General features: G+C 46.1%; 1 long non-coding RNA gene across 1 annotated transcript in view; it reads left to right on the top strand.

Moving 5' to 3' along the window:
- Nucleotides 1-23,190, top strand: part of LOC144486211 (uncharacterized) — a 58,152-nt gene that overhangs the window by 835 nt on the left and 34,127 nt on the right. Inside the window, exon 3 of the long non-coding RNA XR_013496232.1 lies at nt 14,437-14,666. This is a non-coding gene — a long non-coding RNA (uncharacterized LOC144486211). The remainder of the gene's footprint in view (nt 1-14,436; nt 14,667-23,190) is intronic.

The raw sequence follows: 23,190 nt of genomic DNA, 5'->3' as shown, positions 1-23,190 counted from the left end.
AGCTGGCTGCAATATCCCCTTGAAATATATCTGTTGTGTACAGAGCCACATGTTTTTTTGCCCTGTCTCCCTTAAAGAACTATTGAATAATCTTTAAACACCTGCATTCATTATCACAGAACAGGGCCAACATGGGGGAATCCAGTATCAGGGAGGGCGCAGTTTAAAATTCATACAGCTCCCATTCAAGATGGAGATGAGGAGGAATAATTTCTTCTCTCAGGGGGTGGTTAGTGTTTAGAATTCCCTTCCCCAGAGAGCAGTGGGCGTTGGGACATTGAACATATTCAAGGGAGTTGAGGGTTATGGGGAGACAGACAGCAAAAAGGAGCTCAGGCCACAGTCAGATCAGCCATGATCTTATCAATGGGAGGAACAAGCTCGAGGGGCAGAATGGCCCACTCCTGCTCCTATTTCTTATGTTCTGTGTGGTACCTTCAAAGGCCACCGCACTCAGCTTCACAGGAGCACTCCCTGACACTCTCTATCTCAATCACTTCCCCTCTCTCTGTGTGACTCTCACCCCATTCCTTTCCTCCCCTCTCTCTGTTACTCTCTCTCTATCTCTATCCCTGTTTCTCCAGCTGGATGCAGAGTGGGAAAGAGAGGCTGATATGGAGGGAGTTTTCATCTGTATCTAACTGCATTTTCTGAACTGCCTTGTCCTTGTTTGATGAGAAGTCTCACAACACCAGGTGAAGGTCCCCAACAGGTTTGTTGGACAGGTCCAAACCTGTTGGACTTTAACCTGGTGTTATGAGACTTCTTACTGTGTTTACCCCACTCCAACGCTGGCATCTTCACATCTTGTTTGATGAAACAGTGAAATGGGAGATTGACTTTGTAATGGGATGTGTGTGTGTGTGTCTGCATGTGTGTGTATCGGTTTGTGTATCAGTGTGTGTGTATGCATCGGGGTGTGTGTCGGTGTATGTATCAGTGTGTGTGTATGTATCAGGGTGTGTGAGTGTGTATCGGTGTATGTATCAGTGTGTGTGTATGTATCAGGGTGTGTGAGTGTGTATCGGTGTATGTATCAGTGTGTGTGTATGTATCAGGGTGTGTGAGTGTGTATCGGTGTATGTATCAGTGTGTGTGTATGTATCAGGGTGTGTGAGTGTGTATCGGTGTATGTATCAGTGTGTGTGTATGTATCAGGGTGTGTGAGTGTGTATCGGTGTATGTATCAGTGTGTGTGTATGTATCAGGGTGCGTGAGTGTGTATCGGTGTATGTATCAGTGTGTGTGTATGTATCAGGGTGTGTGAGTGTGTATCGGTGTATGTATCAGTGTGTGTGTATGTATCAGGGTGTGTGAGTGTGTATCGGTGTATGTATCAGTGTGTGTGTATGTATCAGGGTGTGTGAGTGTGTATCGGTGTATGTATCAGTGTGTGTGTATGTATCAGGGTGTGTGAGTGTGTATCGGTGTATGTATCAGTGTGTGTGTATGTATCAGGGTGTGTGAGTGTGTATCGGTGTATGTACCAGTGTGTCTGTGTGTGTATATCTGTGTATTTATCTGTGTGTGTATGTTGTGGTATGTATCAGTGTGTCTGTGTATGGATTAGTGTGTGTGTGTGTGTATCAGTATGTGTATCGGGGTGTGTGCGGATGTACCGACGTGAATATGTATCTGTGTGTGTATGTATCAGTGTGTGTGTCAGTGTGTGTGTCAGTGTGTGTATATCGGGGTGCTGTGTATCAGTCTGTGAGCTGGTCTGCACAGGTGTATTTGGGTGTGTGTGAAAGTGTGTGTGTGTATTCTGCATGTGTGTATGTGCGTGTGTGAGTATCTGTGCATGGGAGGTGTGTGTGCATCTGTGTGCCTATATGTGAGAGTGTGGGTGTGTATGTGAGAGAAATTGTGTGTGTGATTCTGTGTGTGAGTGTGTCAGTGTTTGCCTGCATGGGGGTTAGTGAGTGAAACATAGAAACGAGAAGCAGGAGGAGGCCATTCGGCCCTTCGAGCCTGCTCCACCATTCATTTTGATCACGGCTGATCATCAAATTCTATATCCTGATCCCCCGCCTTCCCCTCCATATCCCTCCATCCCTTTAGCCCCAAAAGTTATATCTAATTTCTTCATGAAATCACATGTGCAAGTTCCTAGCCACCTGTGTGTGTGTGTGTGTGTGTGTGTGCATGTACCCGTGTCTGTATACATGAGAGTGTGCATGTAGTTGTGTGTGTGTGCGTGTGTGTGTATATGTGTGTGTTGTGGGTCAGTCTGTGTGTCTCTGCTCCCATTCTCTGTGTCTCTGGAACACAGATTCTGCCTGAGGAGCTCAGCATTTGATCATTTCCTGTTTCAATATCTGCCCTTTCCCCAGTGGGACTGAACTGTCTGTAAATCATGTTGGAAGGGACCTTAGGGCCCAGTCCTGCAACTAGGGGAGAGACAGAGAGGGAGAGACAGAAAGAGGAACAGATTAGGATTGGTAATGAGGGCCAAGGTTCCCACAAACACTTCAAGATAATAAGGGAAATGGAGAGGACTGATAAAGAACAACTTTTTCTGCTGGTCGGGGAGTCCAGGACTTGGGGGACATTGGATTTTCGACAATGTTGCGGGTTTTAGACTTTTCGGAGTGAAATTCAGGAACACTTTGCCACACCAGGTGTGATATTAGTTTGGAACTACCTTCTATAATTCACAGTTGATGCTCAGTCGCTTATTAATGTTCAAACCCGAAGTTGATAGATGGTATTTTACACACAGGAGAAGCAATTTAAAATCAATGGGTCAATGTTAAAATAGTTGCAGGAACAGAGAGACCTGGGGTTTCAGTTCATTTTTACATCTTAGAGATTCAACCTGGGGCTCAGAATCTGTCAGTTGAATCTACTTTTCCTGTCCCGAAAACGTGTCAACAATTGTGTTGGGGAATGTGACAAAAGGTGACATTCCTGCATCCTGCACAGTGGGGTTGGGAGGTTGTTTGAAAGGAGATTCAGAAAGCGTCAATTAGATTGTGTCTCTTTGCAGAAGGTGAGTATTTCACAGGAGATGCCTTGAGATAAAGGAAAGTTTTACCAATGTCTGCGTAACTTTCAAAGTCTCCAGACGCATGAAGGGGGCAGAGATTTTGTAATATTCAGAGCAGGAGATGGGGGACAATCACAGAATTGAAGATGTGAGGCCATCTCTTGTTTCTGAATGTCAATCTGTAGCTTTTAAACTTTAGTCCTGGGCTAATCATTCCAAGTTTGCAATCCCACACTTTGCTGTTGTTAATTTTGAGTTGTAAATTTTCTGAAATTGATTCTGTAATAAAAATCCCTGCAGGATGCAATGATTCCCATTCTGTCTGCTGCTGCAAAGCCCCAGTTTGTGTCTCAGTTTCACTATTTATCAACCATTTAAGATCCAAGAGTCATAGAATTCCTACACTGCAGAATGAGGCCATTCAGCCCAACAAGCCTGCCCCGACAATAATCCCACCCAGGCCCGAATCCCCCTGACGCTAAGGGGCAATTTAGCAAACGTGCAAACTCCACACAGACAGTCACTCGAGGTGGGGAATCGAACCCAGATCCCTGGCTCTGTGAGTCAGCAGTGCTAACCACTGTGCCACCGTGTCGCCCGGTGATGAGACAGAACGTTTGCCAAAGTGCACAGAAATAGGCAGCATTGTCAGCATTTTAGCTGGAAGCTTCAAATGACAAAGGGATCTTAATAGTAGAGTCACAGAATCCCTGCAGTGCAGAAGGAGACCATTCAGCCCATCAAGTCTGCACTGACTCTCTGACACAGCATCTTGACCCAGCCCTATCCCCGTAACCCCACACATTTACCTTAATCCACCTAACTACACAGTTTTGGACAGTAAATGGCAATTTACTGTGTCCCATCCACCTCACCTTCACACCTTTGGAATACACTGGCACGGATTTAGAAATGGTTAAAGGACAGAAAACAGAGCTGAGGTACAAATGGGTCATTTTCAGGGTGGCAGGCTGTGACCAGCGGCTTATCACAAGGATCAGTACTCGGGAGCCCAGCTATTCACAATCCATATCATTGATTTGGACGTTTGGGATCAAATGTAATATTTCCCAGTTTGTACATGACATGAAAGCAGGTGGAAGTGTGAGTTGTGAGGAGGATGTAGACTCTTCAAGGGGATGTGGGAGAGGCTGAATTAGTGGTGAAACCACACACAGAGTGTTGTGGACAGTTTTATCCTCTTACCTAAGGAAAGATATTCTTGTCATAGAGAGACTTCAATGAGGTTTCACTGCATTAATTCCTGGGATGGAGGGAGTGTCCCCTGAGGAAAGATTAAATAGACTGGACTTTTATTTTATGCACTTTGGAAAAATGAGAGGTGATCTCATTCAAACTCAGACAATTCTTACAGGGCTCAGCAGGGTAGAGTCATCGAGGTTTACAGCATGGAAACAGGCCCTTTGGCCCAACTTGTCCAATGCCAACCAGATTTTACCATTAAGCTAATACCAATTGCCTGCATTTGGCCCACATCCTTCCATGCCAATCTTACCAATATAACTGTCTAAATTGTACCCGTCGCTACTACAACATCTGGCTGCTTGTTCCAATCCCCCACCACCCTATGTGTGAAAAGAATTGCCCTCTGGACTCTCATCCCACTCATCTGAAACTTATGTCCTCTAGTTTTAGACTCCGCTCCCTTTTGGAAAAGATGTTGACGAGCTTATCAAAGAACAAAGAGAATTACAGCACAGGAACAGGCCCTTCGGCCCTCCAAGCCTGCACCAACCATGCTGCCCGACTGAACTAAAACCCCCTACCCTTCCGGGGACCATATCCCTCTATTCCCATCCTATTCATGTATTTGTCCAGACGTTCCGTAAAACTCACTATCGTATCTGCTTCCACTACCTCCCCCGGCAGCGAGTTCCAGGCACCCACCACTCTCTGTGTAAAAAACTTGCCTCGTACATCTCCTTTCAACCTTGCCCCGAGCACCATAAACCTGTGCCCCCGAGTAATTGACACTTGCACCCTCGGAGAAAGCTTCTGACTATCCACTCTGTCCATACTCCTCATAATCTTGTATACTTCCATCAGGTCTCTCTCTCTCTCTCTCTCCCCCCCCCCCGCCCTCAACCTCCGTCGTTCCAGTGAGAACAAATCAAGTTTCTCCAACCTCTCCTCATAGCTAATGCCCTCCATACCAGAGGCAACATCCTGGTAAATGTTTTCTGAACCCTCTCCAAAGCTTCCACATCCTTCTGGTAGTGTGTCGACCAGAATTGAACACGATATTCCAAGTGCGGCCGAACTGAGATTCTATAAAGCTGCTATATCCATGCCCTCATTATTTTAGAATAGAATAGAATAGAAACCCTACAGTGCAGAAGGAGGCCATTCGGCCCATCGAGTCTGCACCGACCACAATCCCACCCAGGCCCTACCCCCACATATTTACCCGCTAATCCCTCTAACCTACGCATCCCAGGACTCGAAGGGGCAATTTTTTTTTTTTTAACCTGGCCAATCAACCTAACCCGCACATCTTTGGACTGTGGGAGGAAACCGGAGCACCCGGAGGAAACCCACGCAGACACGAGGAGAATGTGCAAACTCCACACAGACAGTGACCCGAGCCGGGAATCGAACCCGGGACCCTGGAGCTGTGAAGCAGCAGTGCTAACCACTGTGCTACCGTGCCGCCCTCTACAAGACCACCCCTAAGCCTACTCAAGGGAAAAAAGTCCCAGACTATCCAGCCTCTCATTATAACTCAAACCATCAGGACCCCGTAGTTTAAACTAGATAGGTTGTGGGGAGGGGATAAAAATGAGGTGACTGAGAGTGAGGAAGGTAGCTCGCAAGCAGAGAAGGGTTATGGGCAGTGCAAGAGGGCGGATGGACAGGGAATAGAGAAGGGGAGAGCTCAGACCGAAGGATTGAGATGTGTTTACTTTAATGCCAGGAGTATAGTGAATAAAGGGGATGAGCTCAGAGCGTGGATCGATGCCTGGAAGTGTGATGTGGTGGCCATTACGGAGACTTGGATGTCTCAGGGACAGGACTGGATACTCCAGGTGCCGGGATTCAGATGTTTCAGGAAGGACAGGGAGGGAGGCAAGAGAGGGGGTGGAGTGTCTGAAATATTAAAAATATTCTGAAACCCTTTCAAAGTGAAATTAAGGAACACTTCTTCACACAAAGGGTGTTCTCGAATCACAGAACAGCAGGAGGCCATTCGGCCCATCATGTCTGCCCCGATCCCGGAAGAGCCACCCAGCGAGTCCCATTCTCCAGCCCTGTCTCCTCAGCCCCCTAAATCAATCACTTTCAAATATGTATCCGCCTCTCTTTTGAATCCTCCTATGGAATCTGCCTCCACCTCTCTCCCAGGCAGCGCATTCCAAATCCTAACAACTCTCCGAGTAAAGAAGTTTCTCCTCATCTCACTCCCAGCTCCCTTTCTGACCATCTTGAAATTGTGACCCCTTCGTCACTGACACACCAACGAGTGGAAACAGAATATCCTTCTTCACCCTGTCAACATTGTTCATCATTCTGAACACCTCGATAAGGTCACCTCTTCATCTTCTCTGCTCCAAGGAGAATAAGACCAATTTCTCTCATCTTTCCTTGGATCTAAAATCTCTCATTCCTGGAATCATTCTAGTGAATCTCCTTTGCACTCTCTCTCTCTCTCTGCCTCTCTCGAGGACTTTAACGTCCTTCCTTAAATAAGGTGCCCAGAACTGATCCCAGTGCTCCGAATGTGATCTGTCCAATGATTTGTAGAGGTGTAGCATCACTTCCTTGCTTTTATACTCTATGCCTCTCTTTATAAACCCAAGGATCCTATCAGGCTTCTGAACAACTGTTTCATCTTGCCTGGCCACCTTCAGAGAATGAATCACTTGAAACCCAAGGCCCATCTGCTCCTGTAGTCCCCTCAACGTTGTACCATTGAGTCTGTATCGTCTCCCCATGTTTCTTCCACCAAAATGCATTCCCTCCCATTTCGCTGCATTGAAATTTATCTGCCAGGTGTCTGCCCATTTGGCCAACTTGTCCACGTCCCTCTGAAGTCGCTCAGTGTCATCCTCACAATTCACTCTTCTCCCGAGCTCAGCATCATCTGCAAATTTGGAGATTGTGCGTTCAACCCCCGTCGCTGAGCTGTTAATATAAATCAGAAACAGCAAGGATCCCAACACTGATCCCTGGGGAACACCACTTTCAACTCGTCTCCAGTCTGAGAAATGCCCATCTCTACCTCCCCTCTGTTTCCTATCTCTTACCAAACTTCTAATCCATGCTGCCAAGGACTCATCCATCCCTAATATTTCTCATTTGCTGATTTGCATGTTAGTGGAGCGGTGTAAAAGGCATGCGGAACGCTTGCCTTTTTCAGTCGAGGCATAGATTACAAAAGCAGGGTAGTCATGTTGGAGCTGTATAAAACTTTGGTGAGGCCACAGCTGGAGTACTGTGTGCGGTTCTGGTCGCCACATTATAGGAAGGGTGTGAATGCACTGGACAGGATGCAGAGGAGATTCACCAGGATGTATCTGAGCTGGAGTGTTTCAGCTATGAAGAGAGCTATGGGCCACACGGTGGCACAGTTGTTATCACTGCTGCATCACAGCGCCAGGGACCCAGGTTCGATTCCCGGCTTAGGTCACTGTCTGTGTGGAGTCTGCACGTTCTCTCCGTGTCTGCGTGCCTTTCCTCTGGGTGCTGCGGTTTCCTCCCACAGTGTGAATGATGTGCTGGTTAGGGTGCATTGGCCGTGGTAAATTTTCTCTCAGTGTAACCGAACACCAGAGTGTGGCATCTGGGGAATTTTCACAGTAACTTCACAGTGTTAATGCAAGCCTACTTGTGACACTAATAAACAAAATTAAAAATGAGATGTTGAGTAGGCTTGTGTTGTATTCATTGGGGCAGAGAAGACTGGGGGGGGCGACCTGATTGAGGTGGACAAGATTATGAGAGACATGAAGAGTGTGGATCGGGAGGAGCTGTTCCCCTTAGTTGAAGGGTCAGTCACGAGGGGACATAGGTTCAAGGTGAGGGGCAGGAGGTTTAGGGGGGATGTGAGGAAAATCTGTTTTACCCACAGGGTGGTGACAGTCTGGAATGCGCTGCCTGGGAGGTTGGTCGAGGCAAGTTGCCTCACATCCTTTAAAAAGTAGCTGGATAAGCACTTGGCACATCATCACATTCAGGGCTATGGGCCAAGTGCTGGTAAATGGGGTGAGGTCGGTTTGTTAGGTGGTCCTCACGTGTCGGTGCAGACTCGATGGGCCGAAGGGTCTCTTCTGCACTGTATGAATCTGTGATGAGGAAATGTTTTTAACGTCGTGACTGCTGGTATCTGGAATGTTCTGCCTTGATTCGCTGTAAGGATTCGCATTCCAACCATTATTCATGTAAATTGAGTCTGTGTCTTTATCTGCCCTGTTTGTGAACAGAATTCCCACTCACCTGAAGAAGGGGCTTGGAGCTCCGAAAGCTTGTGTGGCTTTTGCTACCAAATAAAGCTGTTGGACTTTAAGCTGGTGTTGTTAAACTTCTCACTGTGTTTACCCCAGTCCAACGCCGGCATCTCCACATCATGTTCTGCCTGAGTCAGAGGTGGAAGAAGATTCCATCAAGAGGAAATTGAATGGGAAGCTGAAGGGAAAATATTGACAGGGTTACGGGGAGAGGGTGGAGGATTGGGAATAGTGAAACTGCTCTTGCAGTGTGTCGATCCAGGCTTGACGGGCTGAATGGCCTCCTGTGCTGTCACCATTCTATGATTCACACACAAGTTAACTTCTCAGTGTCTATTAGGCCCCACTCGTTCCTCCATGATCAGTTCCAGCATTTCAAGTTCAGATCCCAGTACTTTTTAGTTGGGGCATTGAGGAGTAAAACAGAAATAGGAATGAGAGTGTCGGTGCGCTTATGTTTTTGTATTTCTGTGTGTGTGTGTGTGTGAGAGAGAGAGACAGTTTCTAAGTGTGTGCAAGTGTCTATTTCAATGTGTGTTTCTGTGTGTGTGATTGTGTTTCTCTGCGTGTGTCTGTGAGTGAGTGTGTGTCTGTGTGTCTCTCTCTCTCTGTGTCTTTGTGCATGTGTGTCTGTGAGTGTGTGTTTGTGTCCCTCTGCGTGTGTGTCCGTGAGTGTCTGTGTGTTTCTCTCTTTGTCTGTGTGTGTGTGTGTCTGTGTGTGTCTCTCTCTGTGTCTTTGTGCATGTGTGTCTGTGAGTGTGTGTTTGTGTCTCTGTGCGTGTGTGTCCGTGAGTGTGTGTTTGTGTCTCTGTGTGTGTGTGTGTCCGTGAGTGTCTGTGTGCCTCTCTCTTTGTCTGTGTGTGTGTGTGTGTTTGTGATGATCTGTTTGAGTGGGGAAGCAGGCTCGATGGGTCAAATGGCCTCCAACTGCACATATTTGAGATTCAAATACATTGACACACATACACACACACAGACACACACACAGAGACACACACACACACAGACACACACACACACACACAGACACAAACACACACAGACACAAACAGACACACACACAGACCCACACACACAGACACACACACACAGACAGACACAGACACACACACACAGACAGACACACACACAGACAGACACACACACACACAGAAAGATATACACAGTATTGACATATTTATTGACCATTTAATGTGACTGAATGCTACACATCCTGGTTTGCCGATGACACAAAACATTCGTCAGCATTGTAAGCAGCGTAGCTGGAAACATCACATTGCAAAGAGTTATTCATATTTTGTACATGGACAAAACTGGTGGAGAGGTTTCAGTGCAGGGAAATGTAATTTGACACAACTTAGATTTAAAAGGGACAGAACAGCGTACTTTAATAAATGATGAAATGACAGAAACAGTGGAAGCTCCAAATGTCCAGATATTTCACAGCTGGATTCACACAAAACACACAGCAATGGATCTGATATTGCGGAATTGTTGTAAATGTGGTTAATCTCAGTACGGAGGCTGCTTTCATGTTACAATGTTAATCTGATCACTCTCATCAAAACAGGGTCAACATTTCTGTACAATGTGAGTGAATCATCAGCTCAAATAGTTCAGGTTCAATGTTTAAAATAACCAGTCACTTTTCTGTGGCTGCTTTGGGAATGTCAGTGGAATGTAGTTCACAGTAAAGTGTGAACAATTGTATTGGGGAATAATTGGAAGCAGTTTCCATTGAGAGCTTCCTGCATTCTGCAAATGTGTGTGATCCATTCAGAGATAGGAAATGGACGGATGAATAAAGATGCAGTTTGTTGTTAATTACATGAGATTGTCTGCCTTGAAGATTCACAAGTTCCATGTGCTGAGAGAAAGGAATGATTAAACAATGTCTATAATTCAAATCCTTCAGACAAGTGAAAAAGCAGGAGAACAACTGAATCCACAAACGCTGCCACAGACAGTATTCGAAGCTTCAACTTCATGTTTGAATGTGAAGGGCTGATTGAAATAAACAGGAGGCCACACTGGCATGCTGAGCAATTTGATTCCTGTTTTTCCTAAACTTCAAAATAAAAATCTGTGATGAAACATTCCTTGGACAGAGCAGAGGGAATTTTACTCTGTATTTAGCCCATTACAGTATTTGTGTTGGGAACATTTGATGAACAGTGCAGATTAAACGTTATTCTTAACCGCTGGAATTTAAGTTGGGGGCTGATTTAATCAAACATTGAAAATAATGAGGGAAAGAGAGAGGCTGATAAAGAACAAGTTTTTCTGCTGTCTGGGAACTCCAGGATTTGGGAATATTTGAATGTTAACCTCAGTTTAGAATTTTAGAATTGTAGAAATGGAAACACTGCCAGATGTGGTGTGGAGTTAGTTTGAAACAATCTTCTGCAAATGGCTATTGATGCTCAGTCACTTGTTATTATTTTAAATCTGGGGTTGATAGATTTTCCTTCGTCCAAGGGGTTAAGAGACAGAGAGTTAGATCACAGATCAGCCTGGATCTTATTGAATATTGGAACAGGCTTTCAGGAAGATTGTTCCAGATTCCAAACACCCTCTTGATGAAGTGCTTTTCCTCACTTCACTTCTGATCCATTTCCCCATCATTTAGAATCTGTGCCCTCTAGTTCATGACCATCTCTTGAGAGGGAAGAGTTTCTCACTCTTTAACCTGTGGATACCCCTTAGGATCTTGAATCACTCTTTCAAGTCTCACCTCAGCCTTCTTTTCTCCAAGGAAAACAGTCCCAACCTCTCCAATCTACCCTCGTAGCTACGGATCTTATTCCCTGGAATCATTCTTGTGAATCTCCTCTGCACTCGCTCCAATGTCTTCACATCCCTCCTCAAGTACGGTGCCCAGAACTGGGCGCAGTCTCCAGATGAGGCCTAACAAGTGTCTTATACAAGTTCAATATGAACTCCTTACTCTTGTCCTCAATTCCTCCATTAATAAAAGCTGGGATACCATATACTTCATTTACTGCTCTCTCAAAGTGCCCTGCCACCTTCACTGACATATGTACATATTAGAATCATGGAATCCCTACAGTGCAGAAGGAGGCCATACAGCCCATCGAGCCTGCGCTAACAACATTCCCACCCAGGCCCTATCCCCGTGATGCAACGTATTTACCCTGATAATACCGGCATGAATTGAGAAATGGTTAACGGACAGAAAACAGAGCTCAGATACAAATGGGTCATTTTCAGGGTGGCAGGCTGTGACCAGCGGCTTATCACAAGGATCAGTACTCGGGAGCCCAGCTATTCACAATCCATATCATTGATTTGGACGTTTGGGATCAAATGTAATATTTCCCAGTTTGCAGATGACACGAAAGCAGGTGGAAGTGTGAGTTGTGAGGAGGATGTAGACTCTTCAAGGGGATGTGGGAGAGGCCGAATTAGTGGTGAAACCACACACGGAGTGTTGTGTACAGTTTTATCCTCTTACCGAAGGAAAGACAATCTTGTCCGAGAGGGACTTCAATGACATTTCACTGCATTAATTCCTGGGATGGAGGGATTGTCCTCTGAGGAAAGAAAATAAACTGGACTTTTACTTTATGCACTTGAGAAGCATGAGAGGTGACCTCATTCAAACTTGGACAATTCTTACAGGGCTCAGCAGGGTCGAGTCATAGAGGTTTACAGCATGGAAACGCGCTTTGGCCCAACTTGTCCATGCCGCCCAGTTTTTACCATTAAGCTAATCACAATTGCCTGTGTTTCGCCCATATCCCTCTATACCAATTTTACCCATGTCATTGTCTAAATGCTTTTTAAAACATAAAATTGTACCCGCCACTACTACTACCTCTGGCAGCTCAATCCAGACACTCACCACCCTCTGTGTGAAAAGAATTGCCCCTCTGGACCCTTTTGTATCTCTCCCCTCTCACCTTAAACCTACGCCCTCTAATTTTAGACTCCCCTACCTTTGGGAGAAGATATTGACTATCTAGCTGATCTGTGCCCCTCATTATTTTATAGACCTCTATAAAATCACCCCTCAGTCTTCTACGCTACAGGGAAAAAAGTCCCTGTCTGTGCAACCTCTCCTTAAAACCCAAACCATCATGTCCCGGTAGCATCCGAGTAAATCGTTTTTGCACTCTTTCTAGTTTAATAATATCCATTCTAAAATAGGGTGACCAGAACTGTGCACAGTATTCCAAGCGTGGCCTTAACAATGTCTTGTACAACTCCAACAAGACGTCCCAACTCCTGTATTCAATGTTCTGACCAATGAAACCAAGCATGCTGAATGCCTTCTTCACCACTCTGTCCACCTGTGACTCCACTGTCAAGAAGCTATGAACCTGTACCCCGAGATCTCTTTGTTCTATAACTCTCCCCAACCCCCAAACATTAGCTGAGTAGATACAGGAAGGATATTTCCGCTGGCTTTGGGGGGGGGGGGGGGGGGGGGGGTCTAGAACCATGGCATAGTCGCAGAGTAAGGGGGCAGGACATTTCGGACTGAGATAAGAACATAAGAAATAGGAGCAGGAGTAGGCCATCTAGCCCCTCGAGCCTGCCCCGCCATTCAATAAGATCATGGCTGGTCTGAAGTGGATCAGTTCCACTTACCCGCCTGAACCCCATAACCCCTAATTCCCTTACCGATCAGGAATCCATCTCTCCGTGAGTAAACATATTCAACGAGGTAGCCTCCACCACTTCAGTGGGCAGAGAATTCCAGAGATTCACCACCCTTCTTCCACTCCCTCTCCCAGCAGCGAGTTCCAGGCACCCACCACTCTCTGTGTAAAACACTTGCCTCGTACATCTCCTTTAAACCTTGTCCCTCACACCTTAAACCTGTGCCCCCTAGTAATTGACTCTTCAACCCTGGGAAAAAGCTCCTGACTATCCACTCTGTCCATGCCTCTCACAATCTTGTAGACTTCGATCAGGTCACCCCCCTTGCCTCCGTCATTCCAGTGAGAACAAACCAAGTTTCTCCAAACTCTCCTCATAGCTAATGCCCTCCATACCAGGCAACATCCTGGTAAATCTTTTCTGTACCCTCTCCAAAGCCTGCACATCCTTCTAGTAGTGTGGCAACCAGAATTGAACACTATATTCCAAGTGCGGCCTAACAATGGTTCTATAAAGCTGCAACATGGCTTGCCAATTTTTAAACTCAATGCGTGTGGCGTCAAAATTTTGCTTATTTCCTAAATAACACTGACAACATTTCAAAAGCGCTCCATTGTCGGTGAAACACTTTTGGAAACCCTAAAGCCATGAATAGTACTTTAGAAATGTCCATCCCCCAAGTTGCTGTGAGGACATTCAGAGTCAGTGTGTGACTTGGGTCAAAGATAGACCAGCGAGGTCTCTCCCTTAATGACATTGAGTGACTCTTTAGCTTTTTATGATGAGCAGAAACCTTTCATCTCTCTTGTGTCTAATTCATTCCAATTCTGTCCCTGACATTAATCAGTTGTGACTTTCTGTAGGAGCTGGAATGTTCTCTCTGGCGACAGAGAATCCATTGAGAGGAGGATCAGGTGTGACCTTTCTCTCCTGGAATCCATCTTTCCTGTTTGTGTCTTGTAGATTGTGTGTGGAGAGAGCAGAGGGAAAAGGCTGAGTGGATTTGTAATGAACAGGGGTTTGCTTTCATTCACAAACTGGAGCTGAAGCCAACGTGTGCAGATGTGAAGAATGGAGATCAGAAAAGGACCATGGGTAGAATTGGAGACTATTCTGCCCATCCAGATGTGCTGTCTTTTTGGAAGAGAAATCTAGTTAATCTCTATTTACAGAGGGAGAAGGGATTCCTCCTCCATTATATATCTGTTTAGTTTTAGGCTGTCTGAGTGTGAGTGTTAGTGTGTGTGCATATTTTTCTCAATCTGCCTGTCTCTCAGTCCCCCTGGTCCCAGAATCTGTTTCTCTCTCCACAGATGCTGTCTGACCTGTTTGGTATGTTCTTATTTTCTGTTTCAGTATCTGAGGAGTTGCGTATGGTGCTGAACATTGTGCAATCATCAGCGAACATCCCCACTTCAGACCTTGTGATGGAGGGAAGGTCAGTGTTGGAGCAGCTGAAGATGGTTGGGGCCTCGGACACTCACCCTGAGGAACTCCTGCAGGGACGTCCCGGGACTGAGAGGATCGGCTTTGAGATATTCGGCACATTGGGGGAAAGGTTGAAAACCAGAGGATGCTGAATTCAGGTAAATGGCGACAGCGGCAACACGAGGAAATGTTTCTAACGTAGTGAGTGTCCAGTATCTGGAATGTACTGTCTGAGGGTGAGGTGGAAGCAGATTCCATCAAGGACTTCCAGGGGAAGTTGAATGGGAAGCTGAAGGGGAAATATTTACAGGGTGACGGGGAAAGGGTGGAGGAGTGGGAATAGTGACATTGCTCTTGCAGAGTATCGCACTGGCTTGATGGGGCTGAATGGCCTCCTGCGCTGTCACCGTTCTATGATTCAGATGCAAGTTATCTTCTCAGTGTCTATTAGACCCCACTCTTTCCTCCATGATCAGTTACAGCATTTTAAGTTCAGATCCCAGAACGTTTTATTTGGGGATTTGAGGAGTGATTTGTTTTCCAGCCTGGCCGAGAATTTGATGCTGTAACTGAAACCACAATGGAATGATTCTGAGGTCAGATTATGATCCACTGAGACACAGCTGGCTCCAAGCTTCCCTGAAAAATGTCGCTGTTGTGTTCCCGGCCAGATGATTTCTCCGTCTTGTGTCGGCCGGCTGTGCCACAAGGATCTGGACTTTGTTCCCAGATGTTCACAATGTTTATCAATGATTTGGATGTGGGGACCTAATGTAATATTTCCAAGTTTGCGGTTGACACAAAGCTCGGTGGGAATGTGAGTTGTGAAGAAAATGCAAAGTGGCTTCAAGAGGATTTGGACAGACATTGTCTCTCAGTGCCTCTCTCAATCTGGCTCTCTCTTTCTCTCACTCCCCTTGACTCTGTCATCTGTTGGTCTCTGCATCTCTCGCTCTCTCTGGGAATCTGTAAAAACATATCCACTAACATGCACACAGACAGAAACATACACACACAAACACACACACATACGCGACTGTGAGAATTGTCACAGATCAATCCCAATATCAGTGAGTAATCTCCAATGCAATAGTTTGTGACCAGGTTGTGCAACATGCATTGAAATGTGGCAATATGGAAGTTGCTTCACTCAGTTGGCTGGACAGCTGGTCTGAGATGCACAAAGTCTCCAACACGTCATGAAAGCCCAACCCTTTCAACCTTTCCCCTGGCCTGAGGTGTGGTAAATCACCGCCAGTGAGTTCTCCCCCTCAAAGGGGAGAGCAGCAGATCGTCATCTGGGACTGTGGTCACTTTCCCTTTACCGACGTTCAACTTTATTTCCCTTCCTCAATTTCTGCTCATCTCCAAGAGACTCGAGCGAAATTCACCCAATCTTTCAACACCAATATTACACACACAATACTGGAGCAATTGGACATTTCACACAACACCCAATAGCTGGTAACAAGACCAAACAAAAACTGTTCCAAACAAGAGTGGTGGCACCAGCTGACCCACACAAATATATAACTTGAAAGGAATATTCGTCTATCCATCCAGCTGACTCTCTTTCTCTGTCTATCTAACAGAGAGATTTTTCAGTGCAGTAACAACTGAAACAGGGTAGAATGTAGGAATAAGAAAGACAGGAACTTGTGTAAAATAAAACTGAGACACAGGTGAGTTGAGTAATGAATGAAACAAGGCCGAACACAGCAGTATCTCCGATGATGCTGAATGTAAGAGAGACAGATCAAATCTATTCCTGAGGAAGTGCAGCAACAGCTTAGAAATTGTCGGGTGTGGTGTAGATAGAGGCATGGCTGCGTGCATCAATAACTGTGACTTCACTGAGTGCATTGGAAACAGTGACATAGTTGAGTGAAGCAATAACTAAGTAAAGACCAATTGTAGTATATACAGAGGGATGGCCCCATGCATTAAGAAGAGAAACTGTATCTAGTTTATAGGGGTGGTGCAGTGGTTAGCACTGCAGCCTCTCAGCGCCAGGGACCCGGGTTCGATTCCCGACTTGCGTCACTGTCTGTGTGGAGTCTGCATGTTCTCCCCGTGTCTGGGTTTCCTCCGAGTGCTCCGGTTTCCTCCCACAGTCTGAAAGACATGCTGTTCGGTGGATTGGCCATGCTAAATTCTACCTCAGTGAAGCCGAACAGCGCCGGAGTGTGGCAAGTAGGGGATTTTCACAGCAACTTCATTGCAATGTTAATGTAAGCCTACTTGTGACACTAATAAATAACATTGAAACTGTATAAAGTGTTATATACACAGATACAGTGCTGAGGTAAAGAGAAATGGAGACATGCTCCACATTCATTACCCAGACATGGTCTAGTTTATTTTTTATAAAGAGTGACATGGTTAAATGCAGTGATAATTTAAGCAGGTCCCCTCCCTAACAGCACTGTGGGTGTACCTACACCACATAGACAGCAGCGGGTTCAAGACGGCAGCTCATCACCACCTTCTCCAGGGCAACTAGGAATGGGCAATAAATGCTGACCTAGCCAGTGACACCCACATCACAAGAATCAATAAATATTCATCTAACCCAGCACCTTGTCCAATGAAATATCAATCCATACATGGTATTAATACAGTGAGAACTCAAAAAGGGTTGATTGTAGTGTCCACAGCAGCATGGTGTAATGTAGTATTCACTGAGACAACTGAGCGTATAAACAGCGACTGGGTTGAGTGCAGTGATAACTGGGAAAGGAGCGAATGTCCGGGATTCTCCGGCTGTTCACTCGTGGGGAATTCTCTGCTCTCGTTCCCCTGCCTCTGGTTTCCTGCTAGCGTGAGGTGACTTCAATGGGAAATCCCATTGACAGCGACAGGACCAAAAACTCCCTCTGCTAGTGAACGGTGTGTCACCTCTCACTGCCCAGAAAGCTGCTGAGGGGAGACTGGAGGATCCCAGAAACTATGTTAAAAACAGCCATATTGGCAACAGCAGGAAAATATTACACCCCAAACTCAGTAATATTCACAATGATATTCTCCAATCAGCTGAAGGGAAGAGCTTACTGATACAAGGCCCAGATTATAATAACTGAGAGGTTTCAGGCTGACTTTACTGATACAAGGCCCAGATTGTAATAACTGAGAGAGGTTTAGGGCAAGGTTTACTGATACAAAGACCAGATTGTAATAACTGAGAGAGTTGTAGGGCAGAGATTACTGATACAGTGCCCAGATTGTAATAACTGAAAAAGGTTTATGGCAGAGATTACTGATATAAAGCCCAAATTGTAATAACTGAGAGAGGTTTCGGGCAGAGATTACTGATACAAAGCCCAGATTGTAATAACTGAGAGAGGTTTAGGGCAGAGATTGCTGATACAAGGCCCAGATTGTAATAACTGAGAGAGGTTTAGGGCAGAGATTGCTGATACAAGGCCCAGATTGTAACAACTGAGAGAGGTTTAGGGCAGAGATTACTGATACAAGGCCCAGATTGTAATAACTGAGAGAGGTTTCGGGCAGAGATTACTGATACCAGGCCCAGATTGTAATAACTGAGAGAGGTTTAGGGCAGAGATTACTGATACCAGGCCCAGATTGTAATAACTGAGAGAGGTTTCGGGCAGATATTACTGATACAAGGCCCAGATCGTAATAACTGAGAGAGGTTTAGGGCAGAGATTGCTGATACAAGGCCCAGATTGTAATAACTGAGAGAGGTTAGGGCAGAGATTACTGATACAAGGCCCAGATTGTAATAACTGAGAGAGGTTTCGGGCCGAGTTTACTGATACAAGGCCCAGATTGTAATAACTGAGAGAGGTTTAGGGCAGAGATTACTGATACCAGGCCCAGATTGTAATAACTGAGAGAGGTTTCAGGCAGAGATTACTGAAAGAAGGCCCAAATTGTAATAACTGAGAGAGGTTTCAGGCAGAGATTACTGATACAAGGCCCAAATTGTAATAACTGAGAGAGGTTTAGGGCAGAGATTACTGATACAAGTCCCAGATTGTAATAACTGAGAGAGGTTTAGGGCAGAGATTACTGATACAAGTCCCAGATTGTAATAACTGAGAGAGGTTGAGGGCAGAGATTACTGATACAAGGCCCAGATTGTAATAACTGAGAGAGGTTTCAGGCAGAGTTTACTGATACAAGGCCCAGATTGTAATAACTGAGAGAGGTTTCGGGCAGAGTTTATTGATACAAGGCCCAGATTGTAATAACTGAGAGAGGTTTAGGGCAGAGTTTACTGATACAAGGCCCATATCGTAATAACTGAGAGAGGTTACGGGCAGAGTTTACTGATACCAGGCCCAGATTGTAATAACTGAGAGGTTTCGGGCAGCGTTTACTGATACAAGGCCCAGATTGTAATAACTGAGAGAGGTTTGGGGCAGAGTTTACTGATACAAGGCCCAGATTGTAATAACTGAGAGAGGTTTAGGGCAGAGATTACTGATACAAGGCCCAGATTGTAATAACTGAGAGAGGTTTGGGGCAGAGTTTACTGATACAAGGCCCAGACTGTAATAACTGAGAGAGGTTTGGGGCAGAGTTTACTGATACAAGGCCCAGATTGTAATAACTGAGAGTGGTTTTGGGCAGAGATTTCTGATACAAGGCCCAGATTGTAATAACTGAGAGAGGTTTGGGGCAGAGTTTACTGATACAAGGCCCAGATTGTAATAACTGAGAGAGGTTTGGGGCAGAGTTTACTGATACAAGGCCCAGATTGTAATAACTGAGAGTGGTTTCGGGCAGAGATTTCTGATACAAGGCCCAGATTGTAATAACTGAGAGAGGTTTGGGGCAGAGTTTACTGATACAAGGCCCAGATTGTAATAACTGAGAGAGGTTTGGGGCAGAGTTTACTGATACAAGGCCCAGATTGTAATAACTGAGAGTGGTTTCGGGCAGAGATTTCTGATACAAGGCCCAGATTGTAATAACTGAGAGAGGTTTGGGGCAGAGTTTACTGATACAAGGCCCAGATTGTAATAACTGAGAGTGGTTTCGGGCAGAGTTTACTGATACAAGGCCCAGATTGTAATAACTGAGAGAGGTTTCGGGCAGAGTTTACTGATACATGATCCCGGCAGGATTTACTGTTTGATAATCCAGCTGTTTGGCCCCGTTATGAGCACACCTTCCATGGCCATCAAGTCCGGAAGTCGGCCTTGAACCCTTGAAGATTGAGAGGCGATCCCATTGAAACAGACTTAAAATTCTTACAGGGTGTGACAGGGTGGATGTAGATTGGATGTTTCCCCTGGCTGGTGACACTAGAACCAGGGGACACAATCTCAGAATCAGGGGCAGACCATTGAAGACTGAGATGAGGAGGAATTTCTTCACTCAGAGGGTGATGAATCTTTGGAATTTTCTATTCAAGGGGGATGTGGAAGCCCAATCATTCAGCATGTTCAAGACGCAAATCGATTGTGTGAAATAAAATAGGAATCTGTGTGTGTGTGTGTGTTTGTGTGCGTGTGTGCATGCGTGTTTGTGTGTGGACATGTTTCCGTGTGTGTTTATTACTGTGTGCGTCTGAGTGTTACTGGGTGAGAATATCTGTTTCTGTGTGTTTTCATAGAATCCTAGACTCCTGCAGTGCAGAAGGAGGCCATTTGGCCCATTGAGTCTGCACCGACCACAATCCCACCCAGGCCCTATCCCCATTACCCCATGCATTTACCCGAGCCCGTCTCCCTGACGCGGAGGGACGATTTAGCACGGCCAATGCACCCGAACCAGAACGTCTTTCAGACTGTGGGAGGAAACCGGAGCACCCGGAGGAAACCCACGCAGACACGGGGAGAACGTGCAAACTCCGCACAGACAGTGACCCAAGCCGGGAATCGAACCCGGGTCCCTGGCACTGTGAGGCAGCAGTGCTAACTGTGTGTTTGATGTGTGTGTGTGTGTTTTTCTGTGTGTTTGTGTGTGTGTGTTTATTGTGTTTGTGTGTGTAAATTTGTGTGTGTGCTTTTTGTGCGTGTTTTATGTGTGTTTGTGTGTGCGTACTTTGTGTGTGTGCATGTTTTGTGTGTGTTGGTGTGTGTGTTTTGTGTGTGTTGGTGTGTGCGTGTTTTGTGTGCGTACGTGCACCATGATCTGTTTGAATGCTGGCGCAGGATCGATGGGCCAAATGGCCTACACCTGCTCCTATTTTCCTTTGAGATTTAAATACATTGACACACATGCACGCTGACACACACACACAGAAAGATATACACAGTGTGGACGTATTTATTGACCACTTAATGTGACTGAATGCTACACATCCCAGTTTACCAAAGACACACAATATTCAGCAGCATTGTAAACAGCGCAGCTGGAAACATCAAATTGGGGATTTGGTTTGAAAAAGGGTCAAAGCCTCTCTTGCTAAAGGCTGTTTGTCTATATTGTGCTGACTGTGATACACTGCCATCCTCTGCTGCCTGCTGGACATTGCTCCAGCCGCAGAGAGAGTGAAGTAGATCAGAAACTCACTGGGAGAGAATGCAGCTTCACACAGTATCCATCCAAAATGACAGGAGCATCAGCAACACACACAAGCTCCGTGTGGAGACTGAGAGGGGCTCAGTGTGGAACACAAACCTTCACACTAAACCTGGAAGGACATTGATAAAGAGTTTAAAACAAAACTGTCAGGAGGAGAGGGTGCAGAATACAGTGTTGCAGTTACCGATAGGGTATAGAGAAAGATCAGCTTAATATATGGTAGGTCCATTCAAAAATTAACATTCTGACCAAACACTAAAGCTTTCCACAAAACAAGGCTCACAAATTCAACACCACTTTCCTTTGTCCGCTCTCCCATCATGCTGTGCGCGGAGTCTCTGATCGATGCTAAGGGCCTAGTATTTGAGGCTCTGAGCTGAACCCACAATCTGTCTGATTCTGAGGGAAGATTACTGCCACTCAGATACAGCTGGCTGCAATATCCCCTTGAAATATATCTGTTGTGTACAGAGTCACATGTTTTTTTTCCCTGTGTCTGCTGTCCATAAAGAACTATTGAATAATCTAAACATCCGCATTAATGATCACAGAACAAGGCCAACGTGGGGGAATCGAGTATCGGGTTTAAAAGTTTATTTATTAGTGTCACAAGTAGGGTTACATTAACACTGCAATGAAGTTACTGTGGAAAATCCGTAGTTGCCATGCTCTGGCGCCTGTTTGGGCAACTTGGGGAGAATTTAGCATGGCTGATACACCTAACCAGCGCGTCGTTCGAACTGTGGGAGGAAACCGCAGCACCCGGTGGAAACCCACGCAGACACGGGGAGAATGTACAAACTCCACACTGACAGTGACCCAAGCCAGGAATCAAACCCGGGTCCCTGGCGCTGTGAGGCAGCAGTGTTAACCACTGTGCCACCCCTCATCGAAACATTGTGCAGTTGTGGAATGCACAGGATAGGAGGGATGTGATAGCACTGGAAAAGGTGAAGAGGAGATTCACCAGGATGTTGCCTGGCCTGGAGAGTTTTAGTTCATAGAATCATAGAATCCCTACAGTCCAGAATGAGGCCATTCGACCCATCAAATCTGCACGGACTCTTACCCAGGCTTACCCCGTAACCCCACGTATTTTCCCGCTAATCCCCCTAACCTATACATCGTGGGACCCTCAGGGCAATTTTGCATGGACAATGCACCCGGAGGAAACCCACGCAGACACGGGGAGAATGTGCAAACTCCACACAGACAGTAACCCGAGGCCGGAATTGAACCCGGGTCCCTGGCGCTGTGAGGCAGCAGTGCTAACCACTGTGCTACCGTGCCGCCACTCGAACTGAAGAGAGATTTTATAGACTGAGGGTGTGATCTTACCACCTGTTGACGCCACACTCCCGCTCAGCGAGGTCGGAGAATCTGGTGACCAGCCAAATCTCCTTTCACTGCAGTGGGATGGGAAAATCCTGCCGGCCTGAACGGTGATAAGATTCCACCTTGGGGTTGTTTTCTGTGGAGCAGAGGAGGCTGAGGGGGAACATGATGGAGATGGATAAGATTATGAGGGACATCAATAGAGTAGACGGGAAGAAAGCTTTCCCCTTGGTGGTGGGATCAATGACCAGGGGGTATAGATTTAGGGTAAGGGGCAGGAGGTTTACAGGGGATGTGAGGAAAACCTTTTTCACCCAGAGGGTGGTGGGAGTCTGGAACTCTCTGCCTGAAAGGGTGGTGGAGGCAGAGACCCTCAGAACGTTTAAGAAGTGCTTAGCTATGCATTTGCAATGCCAAGGCTTACCAGGCCGTGAGCCAAGTTGGGTGATTTGTCTTTGACCAGCACAGATGCAATGGGCCGAAGGGCCTTTTCTGTTCTCCAGACCTCCATTGCTAAAACACAACCTCACTGACCCAGCTTCTGGTCATCCATCCAAATCTCTCCCTCCGCAGCTCGGGGACAAATCCTGCCGCGCAATCTTCCTTTGAAGTGGCTTTGGACATTTCATTCTCCGTGAGGACTTGTCCGGATAGTGGCTGCTGTTGTTGTGTTTGTCTCAGTGTCAGTTCAGAAACATGGACAACATGTTAGAAATGGCCGTCTCCCAGTGAGTGTGAGGACAGGGCAGGCTTTGAGCGAGGCCTGGGCCGCTCCCTGAAGGACACAGGGCCACCATTGTGCTTTTTGCTGACAAACAGAAAGCTTTCACCCCTCCCTCTCTCTCT

The sequence above is a fragment of the Mustelus asterias genome, unplaced genomic scaffold (assembly GCF_964213995.1).
Source record: "Mustelus asterias unplaced genomic scaffold, sMusAst1.hap1.1 HAP1_SCAFFOLD_297, whole genome shotgun sequence".
In the NCBI taxonomy this organism is placed as follows: domain Eukaryota; kingdom Metazoa; phylum Chordata; class Chondrichthyes; order Carcharhiniformes; family Triakidae; genus Mustelus; species Mustelus asterias.
Note: the sequence above shows the minus strand (reverse complement) of the source record. Positions and strands in the feature narration are given on the sequence as shown.